The sequence below is a fragment of the Musca autumnalis genome, unplaced genomic scaffold, assembly GCF_047663935.1.
Source record: "Musca autumnalis isolate F117 unplaced genomic scaffold, ASM4766393v1 scaffold_7, whole genome shotgun sequence".
Taxonomy (NCBI): domain Eukaryota; kingdom Metazoa; phylum Arthropoda; class Insecta; order Diptera; family Muscidae; genus Musca; species Musca autumnalis.
In genome coordinates, this window is record NW_027412310.1 from 1,815,563 (window position 1) to 1,833,359 (window position 17,797).

Genomic DNA, 17,797 nt, shown 5'->3' on the forward strand with positions numbered 1-17,797 from the left:
TTTAAGGATTTAAAAGAAGCGTTATTTCTATTATACCCATATGCAGTTACCAAATAATTTAGATGTGATTGCAACAAACAAGTATATATCATGGACTTCGATCTAACATCTAGTTTGTTTTTAAGTTTGTAGAATATACCTAATGCAGGGGCTATTTTCATTTTTATCGAATTGATGTACATATCCCATGATAAATTGTTCTGCAAAACATCCCCGAGATATTTAACCGAATCTGACTCCTGTATTAATTCGCCATTGAAGAAAGCGCTAAAATCATTACAAGCAGTTGTTGGTCTAAATCGTACTACCTTTGTTTTATTAGGGTAAACCCCTGATCTATACCATTACATATATAATTTACAATATTTAGGACAGCTTCTTCAGTGCCACAACCTTTCCTAAATCCATATTGATAATCATACAATAAATGATTATCCGTAAGATGCCTGTAAAACTGGTTGTAAATTATTCTTTCAAATATTTTGTCTATAGAAGAAAGAATTGCAATAGGCCTATAGTCACCTACATTAATTGAATTAACAACTTTAGGAATGGGAACTACCTTATGCTTTTTAAAATATTGGGATATATAGATTCCCTAATCATTCCATTAAAAATGTTTACCAAGCTTGGGCAAATTTCATCAGAACACTTCCGGATAAAAGACATTGGAATATCGTCATCTCCTGCACATTTATCAGTTTTCAAAGCCATCACAACACTCTTTACACGACTTTCATCTACGAAAAACTGATATTACATGGACATAACGTATGGAAGTAGTTTATATTGTCGTCAGGAAGTATTTGAATGTTACTTTTTAATTCTTCTACCGATTGTAGGAAATAATTACACTGTGCTACAGTGAAAATTTGCAGGGTTTCTGATGCATAAATTCGGTATTGTGGGAGTCCATGGAAGACGAAAATACCTTTGGTTTCTTTGGATCACTTCGCTTTTTGATTTTATAACGGTAAATGTAGTCAAAATCGGGGTTTCTTGGATATTCAAATTTAAACGGACACAACTTCTTTTTTCCACGATGGAAATTTACAGCTTATTTTTTATTTATCGAAAAAGCCATAATTTTTAAAAATCGGGTAACAAATGGTTGAGTTATAGTGATTTAAGTGTGACAAAAACGCATTAAAAAAACAGGAAAATGTTTTTCCTGGTGCTCTAGGCTGCGTAGAAGACACTAAACTGCGTAATTATTTACTTTCGTCAAGAGGGAAATTTAGTTAGCTTTACAAAATGGGGAAACATAATAAATTCGGTTGAAAAATGCGTGAGTTATGGCATTTTCTGTGTTTTAACTTTTTGGGGTTTCCTTTATAAAAGTTGGTACCTTGGTGTGTATGATTGTAGTTTGAATTTGTCTAGTTAACAATTAGGCACAATGTACCAATCTTTTATAAAGGAAAAACCAAAAAGTTAACACACTAAAGATGGCATAACTCACGCATTTTTCAACCGATTTCATTGGTTTTTCACATTTTGTAAAGCTAACTAATTTTCCTCCTTGATAAAAGTAAATAATTACGCAGTTTGGTGTCTTCTACGCAGCCTAGAGCACCAGGAAAAGCATTTTCCTGTTATTTAATGCGTGTTTGTCGCACTTAAATCACTATAACTAAACCATTTGTTACCCGATTTTTAAAAATTATGGCTTGTTCGAAAGACATAATTCTCACCTTTTATATAAAAAATAAGCTGTAAATGTCCGTTGCGGAAAAACGAAATTATGTCCGTTTTAAGTTGAAAATCCAAGAAACGCCGTTTTTCACTACATTTTCCGTTATAAAATCAAAAAACGAAGTGACCCAAAGAATCCAAAGGTATTTTCGTCTTCCATGGACTCCGACAGTACCGAATTTATGCATCAGAACCCCTGCAAAAAATTTTGTCCACTTTTGTATCATAATGTTATTTATATAATTTGCTTTTTCAATTTCATTTAAAATCGTTTTCCCTTGGTTATCTTTGACCGTAAGGTCTTTATTCACAGATTTCCCAAGAATTTTGTTTAAAAACGACCAACATTTTTTAGGATCATTTGCAGCTTTACTCATGTTATTTTGATAGTAATTGTCTCTATTTACGAAATTAGCTGCTTTGATAATTCTGCTAATTCTCTTTAAAATGTCAGCATTAACCGATGTCAGCATTACCCCTTCTTTTTCTTTTCTTCAGCAAAGATTGCTTCAGAAGTATTAGTTTTTGGAGATCCTTATTAATCCATGGCATGAGTTCAAATCGTACGTGTTTCCTATAAGTTGTAGTAGTCGTTGCATCTGTCAACACAGTTTTTAAACCTGCAATGAATTTTCTACTCGTTGCCAATACGTTCGAATCATTTGTATTCATTGGTAAGATTCTTTGAAGATTGAGTTTAGCCTTCTCATAGTCAGAATAAGATTTGTTTATTTCAATGTAGTTAGTTTTTCTTGTATTACTCTTGACTGCGCGAAATAATAAATTATGGTCAGATAGATTACACTCAACAGAATTAACTGATATATTGTTGACAAGATTGCTAAAAACATTATCAATGCATGATTTACTCTGTGGCCTTGTAATCAGGTTATGCGCACTTTCGCAACCAAAACTATAAAACAAGGAAACTAATTCACTCTTCTGATGCCCATCACTCAATAGGTCTACATTAGGATCCCCAACGCACAACAAAGGATTAGAAGCATGGGTATGCAATATCAATTCAATTGTAGACAAAAATTTTTCAAATCTACATTTTTGAGATCGGTAAAATGATATAAGCTTTAATGGTTTATTGGCAATCTTTAGGTTTAGAAACTGCAATGAGATCAACAAACGAATCACTTTTACATACATCAATCTCAAACTTGAAGTTATCCCTAATATACAATGAAGTACCACCATACCCATCATACCTGCAGCAGTGGATAACCTTGTAGCCAGGTATTGCATAAATCTGAGAAGTGTTACTATGAAACCAAGTTTCCTGTATTGATTATATCGGGTAAAACAGAAAAACCAGACAACAGCACCTTGAATCTATTAAATTTGTCGATCGATGAAACACTTCTGCTATTTATGTGGATTGACAATCTGCTACATATTTTTCAAAAGATGAAAGATTTTTAAAATATTAATATTCATTATTAAAAATTATAGAATATATCAAGTGCTAAATGTTGCAAAATTTCTAAGAAGAAAGATATTGATCATCATTATCTTCAATTTCATCGATATCTTCATTCAAGGCCATCGCTTTTCCCTGCACCTCCGACCTTCTTTTAAAATGTTTATTTGTTGTTGCATCCAAAAGCATTCTGTCAACGTCATCCTCTCGCAGTATCACTTGCTGCTTAGAGATTTCATTTTTTTACAGTAAACCCTTCCGTTACGGGCATAAATAAATCTATATCCAATAGATTTAAACGTTTTAGCATATTGCAATAGACTTAAGGTTTCTTTGCTAAGAAAATCGTTGACGTATACCGTTTTTCTTTTTTTCATTCTCCTTCAACATCTTTTTGGCATTCATTGGTTTTTCTTTAGGAGCTCGTGAATTTAACAACAATAAATCTTTTCGCAGTAGAACATCTCCCCCTTCCAATTTCATACACATCATCGACATCGCTCTGAGTAATGTCAACACCAATATTTTTTGACATTTCAATAACCACATCTATAGGCTTAATGTCTTTTTCGTATGCAAGGCCACTGATTAAACAATCGTTCTTAACACGATAATCATTTAAAGTCTTCATTGATTCTTTGAGTGTAATAATCTCTTTTTTTGAGTTTTTTGTTTTCGTTCCCAATACAGGTAATTTTCTTTTTGTTTTCATTAACAACTTTAAACATCTCATCGAATTTCGAAGACATGAACATTGTCGTCTCTGAGAGTTCATCTAACTTCTCAATTTTTTTCAGTTGTTTCAATTCAGTTTTTATTGTTTTTAGTTCACTTTTCAAGTCTTCTTTACAAAAGTAACAGACAAAAGTATCGTTCTCATTGTCCAGAAATTTATCAAATTTTCTCTTTGATAGACGGGAACACTTTGAATGGAACGGTTTCTCGCATTTGTCACATACAATAAAATCCTGAGATTATTTTTTGATTTCTTGTTCGCATTTGGAGCAAATTGTTTTTCTTTTTGCTTGACTTCTACGCGCTGTATTTTTAGACATTTTTGATATTCAGATAACAGATACTTTGATTTTGATCTGTAAAAGTTTTTAACAAGATACAGTACGTATTTTCACAGAAAAATTTATATTTATTTCAGACGATGTGAGCGCGGTTAAAAAACACTTCTGCTACGCAGAGTTGCCAACTTACCAATTCAAACTGTTGACTTCGATTTACTATAGATTCAAAAGCAGTATTTTAGTGTGAAAGATTTTATTAGATGTATTCGGTTTATTTTCTTTATTTGTTTTTTTTTTTTTTTAATTAACAATTTATATTTTAATTAACAATTGACGGGAGCCGAGGGCGAGTGTGTGTTTATTCTTTTCGTTGTCTGACAATGACTAACTCGCTCAACAGTCGTTACCTCTACCTCTCGCTACCTCTCGACCAACAATGCCCACAAACATAATAACACCACACTCACTCTTGCGCTCTCGAGAAAGTAAACAAATATTATATCTCTTAGTTTTTAATTGCTTAATAACTAGAACTGTTTATACTAGCTATCTATCTCTTAGTTTCTAATTGCTTAATACCTAGAACAGTTTACACTAGCTATCTAAACGAAAGAGTAGAGATCATCGTATAAATATACTACAATTCGGCTATCCTGACTACAAGGATCACCTGACTCTTTTCGAAACAGTTGCCTTACGAATCGGGCTGTTGTGAATCTTGCAAACTATTATTCTCGACCAAGTGTGTTGACCCCCGATGCCAATGTTTCATGTTGTGTGCTGCCCAAATGCATTTGTAAGGGATTCGACTTTGTTGAAAACCGCATAGCGGTCATTTTCTAACACCTCTGTTATAACAAATGGGCCTTTAAACATAGGCACAAATTTTTTAGATGACCCTACGGTAGCATCTATGTTCCTTAACACGACCCAATCCCTTTTTTTATATAGCGTTGGTTGTTTTCTCTTGGGGTCTGTATAACTTTTATTGTATTGTTGTGCGGTACGTTGTCTGATGTCTGCAAGTTGCCTAACCGTGGTCAATATCTAGTTTCTTGATCTAAAATTATTTCTTTGATGTGATCAGGAACTTTCCCTCTTTGATTAACACCGAATAACATTACGCTGGGATGTTCGTTTACCATTCTATCGCAAGTGTTGTTTAGTGCAAATTCTACCGTTTCGAATGTATTTACCCAAGTGGAACTAGTTTCTGTGTCCACTAACTTTGCAATCATTGGCCTTAAACTTCTATTGACACGTTTTACCTGACCGTTTGCTTCTGGCGAAAATATGGCTATCTTTATGTGTTGTATATCATTTTCCTCAGTGTCTTTGTTGAAATCATTCGAAGTGAAACAAGACACTCTATCGGAAACGATGTAACGTGCTCTGCTGTAATATCTAAAATATTCACTTAACGCGTCTATAACTTCTTTGTAGTGGTAGTTTTCGTAGGATACAATTTGACAAACTTGGAACAAGAGTCGACTACAACAAGTATGTGTTTTTTAACTATGTTTGTCAACCGGTCCGAAATGGTCTATGTGAATTACTTCGAAAGGTCTCAACGGTTTCGGTATATTATGCAGAAATCCTTCAATCGGACAGCTCTTCGGCGAAAATGTTAGGCACTTCAGGCAATTATTAACTTTGGTGTTTATCTTAGGAAACCAATAAGTTTTATGTATTAAATCTGTAACTTTGTTAATACCGACATGTCCCATTTCATCGTGATAACGGTATAAACATGAGATTCCATCTGGCTGGGGACAACAAAAAGTCACTTTCCTGTTTTAAGTTTTCTATAAAGAACGCCATTTCTCATTTCATAATGTTTATCCTCGCTTGTCTGTAACTTTTCTTTAATTTTTGTTATTTCGATATCTTTGTTTTGCGCAATAATTAAGTTTTCTTCGAAAGTATTAGTCTCAACAATCATAATATCTAGTGCTCGACTTAATGCGTCTGCATGTTGCATTCGTTTTCCTTCTCTGTGTTCGACAGTATAATCGAAATTCTGAAGCTCTAATGCCCACCTAGCAATTCTCGGATTTAGTCCTATTTTATTTAATGTAAGAGTTAGCGAATTGCAATCTATAATTATTCTGAACGGTTTGCCGTACAAGTAAACACGATATCGTCTGAGTGCATAAACTATGGCCAAGGTTTTCAGTTCGAAACTGTGAAACTTCGATTCGGCATCTGTTGTACGTCAAGAGAAATAAAACACCGAGTGGCACTTTTTGTCGTCCCGTTTTTGCATAAGAAATTATCCTCTAAAATATGAGCAGAGGCCAATAAAGCTTTGTACCGAACGCACCTTGTCAGGTCTCGGAAAATTTCGTATGGCTTCTAAACCCCTGTCGTCGGCTCTTATACCTGACTGGTCGATTATGTATCCCAGATATTTGACATTATCCCGCAAAAACTCGCACTTATCTAGACGCAACTCTAATTTGTTTTCTACCTATCTTAACATTACCTCTCTCAACACTTCAAGACGTCGTGTATAGTCAGTCGTAGCAATCATAATATCATCTAAGTAGACAACAACATCCCCCATTCGAATAAGATCTTTGAAAACGGTATTTATAAACATTTGGAAACCTGACGGGTCATTGTTTAAGCCAAACGGCATGCGCAGAAACTCGTATTGCCCTAGTGGCGTAATGAATGCTGTATATTTTATGGCATCTTCGTTAATAAAGGCATGATGAAAGCCCTTCTTAAGATCTTCGTAAAATTGTTTTTATCGGTTAAGGTTTCCAGCAAATCATCTATTAACGGAATAGGGTAATTAAGTTTGGCTTTAACTTTATTCAACTTCCCAAAATCTACGCACATACGTAAGTCTCCAGTTTTTTTTCTTTAGTCCCAATTTACATTAGGCGAGTTAACTTGCGGCAAGTCCCAGTTTGTAGGCGAGACACGTAAGGGGAATGCAAATGGAAAAAAATTGCTCGTACCGGCAATTCTCAGGCAATTCATTTTATATTTTTCGTATTTGACATTATTTTCATTGTTTTGAAAACAAAACTTGTCGGAACACAATTGCCTTTTATAAACGCAAGAGGCAATTTAAGAAAGGAACGAGAAAAATTGCTGCAAGTGAACTCGCCTAATGTAAATTGGGACTTACCAAGACTATAGGTGAAGCGTACTCCGATTCACTGGCCCTAATTATACCTTTCAGCAAATAGTCATCTAATATTTTCTGTAACTCTTGTTTTTCAGCATACGAAAGCCTTCTTGGTGGGAAATTGAAAGGCTTGGAACTGTCCAGGGTAAGCTTCATGTCGTAACGTATATGCGGTACCTCTAGACGTACCATACTCACGTAGGTTTCTTTGAAAAAAACACAATGTGGAACGTTACTTCCAGTCTGTAAATTGCTAATACATGACCTTATCTACATGATTTATGAGTTTACCTTGCAAACTACTGTACTCACAGAGAAGTACTACGATTTCCGTCGGATTAACATTCCACAGCTATAATCTGATATACTAAATACCGATTGGAACGAGATATACTACAGATTCTCAGTAGACGAACAGCTTGATTACCTACAGTATAATATACAACGTCGTTTTAATAGTCATGTTCATTTACGGGAATTCAGAACCAACAATAAGAAACCCTGGTTTAACAACAATATAAAAAGGCTAATCGAAGACAGAGACAAACCCTATGCTCGCTGGAAACGCTATAAGATTCCCACTTTCCACGAACAATACAAAGCCGCAAGAAAAAATGTAAACAGACAAATTCAATTATCTAAATCGAAATTCTATGAAAACAGATTTCGCTCCGCTACTAATTCCAAGAAAAAGTGGAATGTTATACGCGAAATTGGCCTTGGAAAAACCAAGAATCATAACCTTGGTGACGAACTGGATGTTGATGAATTGAACAATACATTTGTAAACCACAGTCAAATCTCACCTGTTGTACATAATTCAGCAATCCTTCCCCAGTCACTAACATGTCCTACTCAATCTTCCAGCCGTAACAACAATACTGAGCCCCAAACTTCACTCGAATTTACATGCGTCATGCCTTCCGATGTGCTTTATGTTGCATGGCAGTAAAGTCAAATGCTGTGGGACTCGACGAGATACACCCGAAATTTTTCAATCTTCTTCTACACTTCATCCTACCTCATGTAACACACATCTTTAACACCATTATTACAAAATGTACATATCCTAAAATATGGAAGCATGCTAAGATCATCCCAGTCATGAAGCCTAATAAAGATTACAGACCAATTGCTATTCTTCCTTACCTCTCCAAAGTATTCGAGAAAATAATTCACACTCAAATTACTAATTATATTCATGCCAACAACTTATTGTTTGAACGCCAATCTGGTTTTAGAGCTAATCACAGCTCTACTGGACGTATAGGAAAGTATTAGGAGATCTATCGATTCCGGAAATATCAATTTTTTTTATACTATTGGACCATTCGAAAGCCTTCGACTGCATAAACCACAACATACTGTGCATAAAATTGAAAACCCTTTTTAATTTCTCTAATTCCGCTATTCGATTGGTAGATTCATACTTAAATTTGTGCCCCAGCTGTTATATGGATGTGAGTTATTCGCATCATGCGATAAAAAGAGCCAAAAACGATTAAAAGTAGCATATAATGCCATAGTAAGATACATGTCTTGCCTTCGGCGACAAGACAACATAACGCCATATTCTCAAAAACTATTTGATGTATCATTTGAATATATTTGAAAAATCAAAGTTCTAACATTCTTACATAAAATCGTATATACCATGACACCAAGATACCTTTACGACAACTTGCGCTTCGCACAATCTAACAGAGGGAAGAAATTAATCATTCCACGACATAGCGGCAAATTTTCTGAATGGCATTTCTTTATACACTCAATCAAACTTTGGAACCAGTTACCACCCAATACTCAGGTAATTGGCGATGCTAAAATGTTCAAAACCATGCTATTCCGGATATTTAAACAAAGATAATTCATTACACACCCACATTTTATCCTTTCTGTCAGCATTCAAATGCTCAGTATTCAGGATTTATAATTCTTATTGTATTAATTATTAATCATTATATAACTTGTTGCAAACTATAAAAAGAAATATCAAAATTAAACCCATTTTATAACTTAGATTATTATCTGATTGTCTAAGTCTGTAGTTTCCCCCATTGGCTTAACTTCATCACTTTCCTCTTTGCAGAGAAAAATGTTTACAAAACGCACTGACAGCTTGCAAAATTTACTGATCGCTACCAATATCATGATTTCATCCCGGCGAAGGGAATTATCAATTGGCTTTTCAGTTTTTGAAATGATGATTTTTTAGTGAAAACCTGAACTCTTTAAGCATCGAGTATTCTCATGTTAATGAGAATGATGCTCACTTTTCGGCTTTCCCAAAAAACACCAGAACAAAATATTTACAAGCTGACAGCACGATTCAAATAAGAAATCATCGATTTCTGTTAAGTTGAAATAACATCAACACAGTTACCTGTGAGTATGTCGTTGGAATTTTATTTACAAAATTCCGTTTTGCGCGAGCCTTCGCTGTTTTTTGTTTGTTTTGTTTTAGTTGAAGATTCAATCATATGATTGTCTAAGTCTGGAGTTTCCCCCATTGGCTTAACTTCATCACTTTCCTCTTTGCAGAGAAAAATGTTAGATTATTATCGCTACTTATAATTATTCACTAATATATTTTGTAAAAGTAAAACACCCACACTGTAGTTTATAACACTTGTTGTTGTTGTGTGGGATACCAAATAAATAAAAATAAATAAATAATGGTCGCAATGGAAGCACTAACTTTTTCGTGGTTCTTCTACCAAATCGTCACCGAACAACAGTAGCTTGCTACCTGTTTGTTCCAAAAATTCTCTTCCCAACAGCACCGAATATTTCATTGAAAAATCATCAACTACCAGTAACTTCAATTCAATTTTCTTATTATTATATTTGAGGAAAACAAAAATAAATCCAAAAGCTATTAAAGAAGAATAATTTAGTCCAAAGTAATTAACATTTGAAGATGGCAAAATTTCCGTTCCGGCCGGCAATGCGTCTCTCCTTATTAAATTCACAGGGCTACCCATATCAGTTAATGTTTCTAAAGAGAAAACATATTTATGAGGAGCACTAAAACTATAACTAAAGTACCTTACATAATTATTATCACCAAAGGCTGCATCTTTCTTCTTGTTTTTTCGCACCCAGACACGGTGTGACCTGCGCCGCCATATGCGTAGGACGTCCCAGGTTGACGTCGGGGTTTGTTGCAGTCGGCCGCATAATGACCCATACTATTGCGATTATAGCAACGAACATCAGCTTTGTCAGCAGCAGCACTTCGTTTCGATTCAGTACTTTTCGGTAGCTTTATCTCAGCCAACGATCTGCACAACTCGGTTACATCGCTGAATCTTTGCATCAAGGTTTGACGGCGAAGCTGTATATTGGGGATGCCATCAATGACGTATTCCAATAACTCATCTTTGTCCAACTGTAATTTTTTTGATTACTGCACCTTGTCATCGCAATAGTCTGTAAAGCTTTCTTCATATTGCCAAGTGCGTCGTTCAAATCATTTACGAGTCTCCATTTTGGTTTCATACGACCCAAACATCAAACAATATTGGTCAAAAATGTCTGAAACGTCTTCAAGCATGATGTAACGACGCGTATGCAACAAAGACAATGTTCGGCCAACCAGCTTCATTGCGAACAGCAAGCGTAAAGAATTGTCGGAAAGGTTGTACAAACATTAGAGGTCACGCAACTGTTTAATCCAGAAGTTTGCGTTTGAAGTCCGGTAAATCCGGCACTTCTTCTGTTTGCTGTAGTTGTTGTTCTTTAGGTTTTGTTTTTTCTTCTTGTACCTCTTCATTGGGCAGCACTTCTTGTTTTGTTCGCACTCACCCCCGTACTGCACATATTCATCATCAACCGGTATTATCAATTTCTTTTGTCGCATTGTTACATTTTGTGTGTTTGCTCCCACCGCATTTACCTCTTTCTGTACATCTGCTTTACACACGACTTTTTTTATATCCATGTTTGTTGTAGTTTTGTATTACAAACCAGTTTTCAGTAATTTTTGTTCGTCTTCTTTTTTGACGTTGTTGTTTTGTTTTACAAACCGGGTTTCAGTAATTTTTGTTCGTTTTCCTTTTTTCCGTTAAACCAACCTGTTGATTTCAGGCAGAATGGCAACAATATTAATGTTGGAGGAGATCGCATTTATGTTTTTTTGTATTTTTTGTTGTTTCATTTATTGGGTCATTATATGTTATTATTTATTTTAATCTAATTCAAAATCTATAAATTTATTATTTTTGATTGTTTGAGTGGAGTATTCCCTCATTGGCTCAACTTCATTTATTACCCTCTGAAAACGCCACTTGTGGGTGTTCTCACAGAATGAAGGGCGGTTGGGTTCTTGCCGTGAGCCTCGAAAATATTTCAATAGTGGAAATATTTTCCTCAAGATTCATCCACAAGGAAATATGGAAATGGAAAAAAGGAAAAGAAAATGCAATGTTTAGAATTTTGGAATAGAACAATAATGGTTCTTTATTGAATTCGTTGAACAGGAACGACCGCTTACCAAGGACAACAGTGTTGGTTGATGCTTAGTTAACAAGTGTTTATTAGAAAGAAAATTACAATGTAGGTTTAGTAAGAATGTTCAGAGAGAGAAAATGAGAGCATACAGGTACAATACTGAACAAAATTAGGGATGCCGAATGCAAGTATTTCGGAACGTAGGAAAATGCGAATTAGGGTTGTCGATTGGGGAAATCCGGCGTGAACATCCCGGGCCCCTTGCAGTATCACTGCAATAAAATATGCCTCAGTTGTACCGTGTATTCTCTCATTGCGTAATACAAATTTAAAGAACTAAAGATCAAAATGAATTATAAAATGAATTAAAAATTTGAACTTAAAACTAAAGAACTTAAAGTAGAAATGCTCTGCCATGGTGCTTCCAGCTGGAATGGATCCTTTCCAACATCGATTGGTAGCTCTTCTTCGGAATATAGAATATGTATGTATCTGGAAGGGAAGTTTGTGCTTTGGAGGGAGGAAAAGACAATAGTGCTTACAAATAATCGGATGAACAGAAGTGAATTTGAAGCATGACCTTGAATTTGTACTTCGGAAAGAGTACAATATCACAGGAAATCCTCGTTGAACACATGAACTTGTACTTTGGAAATAGTACAACAATACGGAAAATGCTTCTTTCCGATATAATTTCGAGTTCGTACCGCGGAATGAATACGAAAGTATAGACAATTGATACTGGAAAAATAATTCTGAAGTTGCACTCAGGAAATAGTACAAGAGTATGGAAAATCTGTATCGGAAATATAATTCTGGAGTTGTACTTTGGAAGTAGTACACCAATATGGAAGAAGGAAACTTGCATGTAGACGGAATTGATGAATGAATGATTTTCGGAACGGACAGTGTTTCCACTGGAGCAACACTTACATTGGAGGAACCCTGGTGAGTGGCTACGGACGTACATAAAGCTATTCGCATATATAACGTTATAATGAACGAGGTTCTCGCGCCTTGACAGAGGCTGTAGATCTGAACATCAGTGGATGGAGAATAACCATAGTAGTAGTCAGGGAATTTGACGCAGTCTGGAGCTAGATGATATTCTCGCCAAGATGATGGTGATATGAGACTAGTATATTGTATGAATAGGATTTCAGTCTCATCCGAATGTGTACTGCAAAGTACATCACACGGAGTTCTGCTTGCATAGAATATTATAAATAGAAAATTATCTGATAACTGGAAGAAAGTACGAATAGCCAAGTACGGGTTACCAACGACAAATAATGTGTCGATTAGTAACTGAAATGCATGAATTGCGTCACCTGGGTGGTTGCTATAATGAAATATCTGGATGGAGTATGATTGGAGTGACGAACATTGGGTATGTGGATGAATAATTTGTCTCTGATGAACCTCAATTTTGGAGGATAGTTTGGAGAACTTGAATCACGCAAGAGACTCATTTTTGGAGTCTGATTGCCGGAAAGCAACAAATACAGCATGGAGATCAGTCGATGTGTATATGACGGAATATTCGCATTAGTGGCGACTTTTCGTAAGAAGTAACTCTTTATGGGACAGAGAGGCTTAGTTGGAAATGCCTCTGTCAATCGAATACATTTTGAAATTATTTTATCATATTCCATATAGTGCGGAATATGAATCTTGACTTTGAAACATGTGAGTATTTGATCGGATTTAGAATACCCACGGGTTGAAAGTTCATTGTGTGGATCAATGTATTTGGAAATTGATTTATCACACTCCATCGCACCAGAAAAATTCATGTTCTGGAACGGAATAATGTATGCACGAAGAAGCCTCTCGGAAGTGGAGGACTTCTTTGGATTTGAAGCATGGAATATACGAACTTGATGAGTAACACGGGAAGGAAACTCATTCGGGAATGAAATGGAGGGCTTCTCTGGTTCGGAATCATGAAGTACAGGAACTGGATGAGTAACACTGGAAGGAAACTCATCCTGAAATGGAAAAATGGATGTACAAGGAGACCTCTCGGAAGTGGAATCAATGAATGCAGGAACTGGAAAAGGAACACCGGAATGAACATCTTTCACCAAATCAGAGCCTACCAGAGCACCTATGGAATTTGGAATACATGTTTGAATGCCTTCACTTGAAGAAGTGGACTGTATTGGAGAATCAGAAATTTGAGTGGAGTCGACATTCAAAGCAGGATCGGAACTTGTGCTATGTAGCTGACTTGATGCATAGGTGTTACTAGAATCATCATGGAGCATGACATGATGTCGCTTCTGACAGTGGACACATGTATTCTTGGATAGACAATTTTTCACGACATGAGTTTTGGAGAAACAGTTGCAGCAAAGACTTAACTGTCTAATCTTTGCCGAACGTTGTCGTGGATCCAAGGAAATAAATGTGGGACACTTTCGGATTGTGTGGGAAGCTGAGGAACATAAGCGACATTTTGCAGTAGAGCATTTGCTCTTAGTAGGAATAGAAATAATAGAAGTGCATGGAGTCGTCTCATCTGGAATGCTACGTAAGGCAGATGGAATTTTTGGATTCGGAAAATGATCCATGACTTCCTTCAATTTCGCCGAGAATATGGAATAAGTGGCCGACGCGTTCTGGAATTTCTCGTTGAGTCTACTTAACTTCAGAGAATTATTAGAATGCCCGTGCACACATTCATCATACGAGGATTTTATGTCAGCCCATGTGGATTCCAACTCGGTTATGTGGATTCTCACCAGGTGGGATGAAGTGAGTGGAATAATGCCACTAGTCACGCCAGAACTGAACTGTTCAAGACGACTGAGTGGACTTGCGAACTTATTAAATGCCATTTCGTGAATGTGAGGAGTGATAAGGATGGATTAGGAATAGGATTGAAAATACTGGAAATTATGTCGGAGGAAGTAAGCTCGGTAAGTCGAAGTCGATGAGTTGTACTGAGAAAGAGTAATGTTCTCCGTTCTCAACGTACTCAATGAAAACTTCAGGCAATTGAAGATAATAGTGTTTTCTCGATGATAAGAAACTTGGTTGTTTAAATGGAAAAATAAGTTCTCCGAAAATAGTGCAAATTCCGGAATAATTCGCAAAAGTACTGAAGAAATGGCGTCTTTATAAGTATTTACTTATAATAAAGGCGCCCTGTGGCGGTTGCGGCATACACTAAAAGGCAGGACAAGTGCAGAAAACCACCAATTTTGGAAAAGAATCCGGAAAAGTATCGAATAACCGGAAGAATTTTGTTCAATAATGGAACAATTGACTTTCCAAAGGTACTTTGTTATTATAAAGCGACCCCTAGCGGAAGTTGGGTGCAATATAAGTCTGCAGAAGTCGAAGGAAGTTGGAAATATATAAATTGCTTTAAAAAAAATAGGAAAATATAACAAAACGTTTGAAAAATGAAGGTTATCCAGTTAGTTTTGTATTTGCGGAGCGCCACCTAGCGGACTGATGATGCACTAAAATCGTAGACAGGAAGAATAATTGGAAGTACACAGGCTGGCTCCAACAAAATAATGAAAATCCCAAAAAGTTAAGAAAATAGAGCAAAAATAATGAATTTTCGGTTATTTTAATTATATGGAAGGCGACCTCTAGCGGCGGTATGCGACACTACGTCTCTAGAACTGCAAATAAAGTCGACGATTATCAAGAATTTTCGGAAGAATTAGACAAACTCCCGAAAAAACTGGAAAAGGTAATGAAATAATAAGGTTTGGAGCTAATTTCTTATTTATGTGGCGCCACCTGCCGGCGGGAAACGGAACTAAGTGTAGCGGCGATTTCTGGAATTGGATAATAACTGCAAAGTGTTCCGAAATAATAGCGAAAACCACGAAAAATTGGAAAAAATAAGAAAACAAGAGTATTTTCCAGGTATCTTCGTATATAAACAGCGCCCTCTAGCGGTAATATGACGAACTATACCTGGGTAGGAATAACGTGTCTCGATCTCTCACTTGTATATACACGTTAATATATAATAATATATATACGTCACAAACAAGTTATAGTGCGACCATGTAAAAGGGCGTGCTGTAGGGTGCACATATAAACGAAGAGAATAGCAGCGAGAATATATTGATCACTGTTGAGTGAAAACACAGAATCGATCACTGCTTGGTGGCTGAACGAGTAAACGACTCAACAGAAACCAACGAGAAATAATGGAACGAATGTGTGTGTGGGTGTTTATATGAAAAAACAGCGCTGCCGGTAAAGAGACTGCAATGCTGTTTGGGCCTCTAACAACAACAACTACTGCTGTAACTATTGAACGATTATGGATAGAAATAAACACACCAACAAATTAATAGAAAGGGAGTGGAAAAAATGCAATATGGAAACGAAATATTCTCGCGACAAAGTGGACGGAAAAAAAATGCAAAGCAGAGAACACACTGCCGCGAGTAGAAAAAATAAATTGAATATTTGAATTGCACTCAAATAAAAGGAAAAATAGAAATGAAATATAAGAAAATTATTGCTTCAATAAAAACAAATAATAAACTTTGAACCAATTAAAATGAAAATGTTAAATGAAGATTGAATGAATAATTAAAGTTTTAGAATTTAATTCCACGAATCAGAATGAACTTTTTGGAGAAATTTGGAAGTAGAATTCGGAACACTGTGCGCGAAATAAAATTGAAATATCAAATTGCCGACGGCAAAACGCACTTGAACTTTGGACTTGAAATTATCACTTTTTGTATGCACTATTGTTTCACTTTAGGGAACTGGATACACAAAGCACAAGCTTACCTTTCTATCGATGAAATTGAATGAAGAATGGAATAAAGGATGAATTTGATGAATTCTCAGCAACAAAAACTCGCTATCCGGCTCGAAGGACCAAAATGAAAACGCCACTTGTGGGTGTTCTCACAGAATGAAGGGCGGTTGGGTTCTTGCCGTGAGCCTCGAAAATATTTCAATAGTGGAAATATTTTCCTCAAGATTCATCCACAAGGAAATATGGAAATGGAAAAAAAGGAAAAGAAAATGCAATGTTTAGAATTTTGGAATAGAACAATAATGGTTCTTTATTGAATTCGATGAACAGGAACGACGGCTAACCAAGGACAACAGTATTGGTTGATGCTTATTTAACAAGTGTTTATTAGAAAGAAAATTACAATGTAGGTTTAGTAAGAATGTTCAGAGAGAGAAAATGAGAGCATACAGGTACAATACTGAACAGAATTAGGGATGCCGAATGCAAGTATTTCGGAACGTAGGAAAATGCGAATTAGGGTTGTCGATTGGGGAACACCCTCTATTACAGAGAGTAATGTTTTTCAAAACTAACTGACAGTGTTGCAAAATTTTACTGATCGCTACCAATATCATGATTTCATCCCGGCGAAGGGAATTATCAATTGGCTTCTCAGTTTTTGAAATGATGCCTTTTTTAGCGAAAAACCGAACTCTTTAATTGTCCAGTATTCTCATATGAATGAGAATCACACTCACTTTTCGTCTTTTCCAAAGAAACACCAAAATCAAAATATTTTGCAACATGTCAGCACGTATCAACTAAGAATTCTTCGAATTCTGTGAGTTGAAAAGAACGCCAACACAGTTGCCTGTGAGGTTGTTATTGGAATTTTGTTTTTTTGTTTTTAACAAAGCTCCATTCATTCGCCCGTGCCTCGGCTGTTTTTTGTTTGTTTTGTTTATTGTTGAAGTTCAATCTCATTTTCGATTGTTTGAGTGGAGTATTCCCTCATTGGCTCAACTTCATTTATTACCCTCTATTACAGAGAGTAATGTTTTTCAAAGCTAACTGACAGTGTTGCAAAATTTTACTGATCGCTACCAATATCATGATTTCATCCCGGCGAAGGGAATTATCAATTGGCTTCTCAGTTTTTGAAATGATGCCTTTTTTAGCGAAAAACCGAACTCTTTAAGTGTCTAGTATTCTCATATGAATGAGAATCACACTCACTTTTCGGCTTTTCCAAAGAAACACCAAAATCAAAATATTTTGCAACATGTCAGCACGTATCAACTAAGAATTCTTCGAATTCTGTGAGTTGAAAA

The 17,797-nt window shown here is 35.8% G+C and overlaps 1 long non-coding RNA gene across 1 annotated transcript; it reads right to left on the minus strand.

Moving 5' to 3' along the window:
* Nucleotides 1-11,710: 11,710 nt before the first annotated feature.
* On the minus strand, nt 11,711-16,870 carry LOC141388195 (uncharacterized). Its single transcript, XR_012408755.1, has 2 exons — nt 14,908-16,870; nt 11,711-14,707 (listed from the first exon to the last, which is right to left on the minus strand). It is a non-coding gene; the product is annotated as an uncharacterized lncRNA (long non-coding RNA).
* Nucleotides 16,871-17,797: the final 927 nt, after the last annotated feature.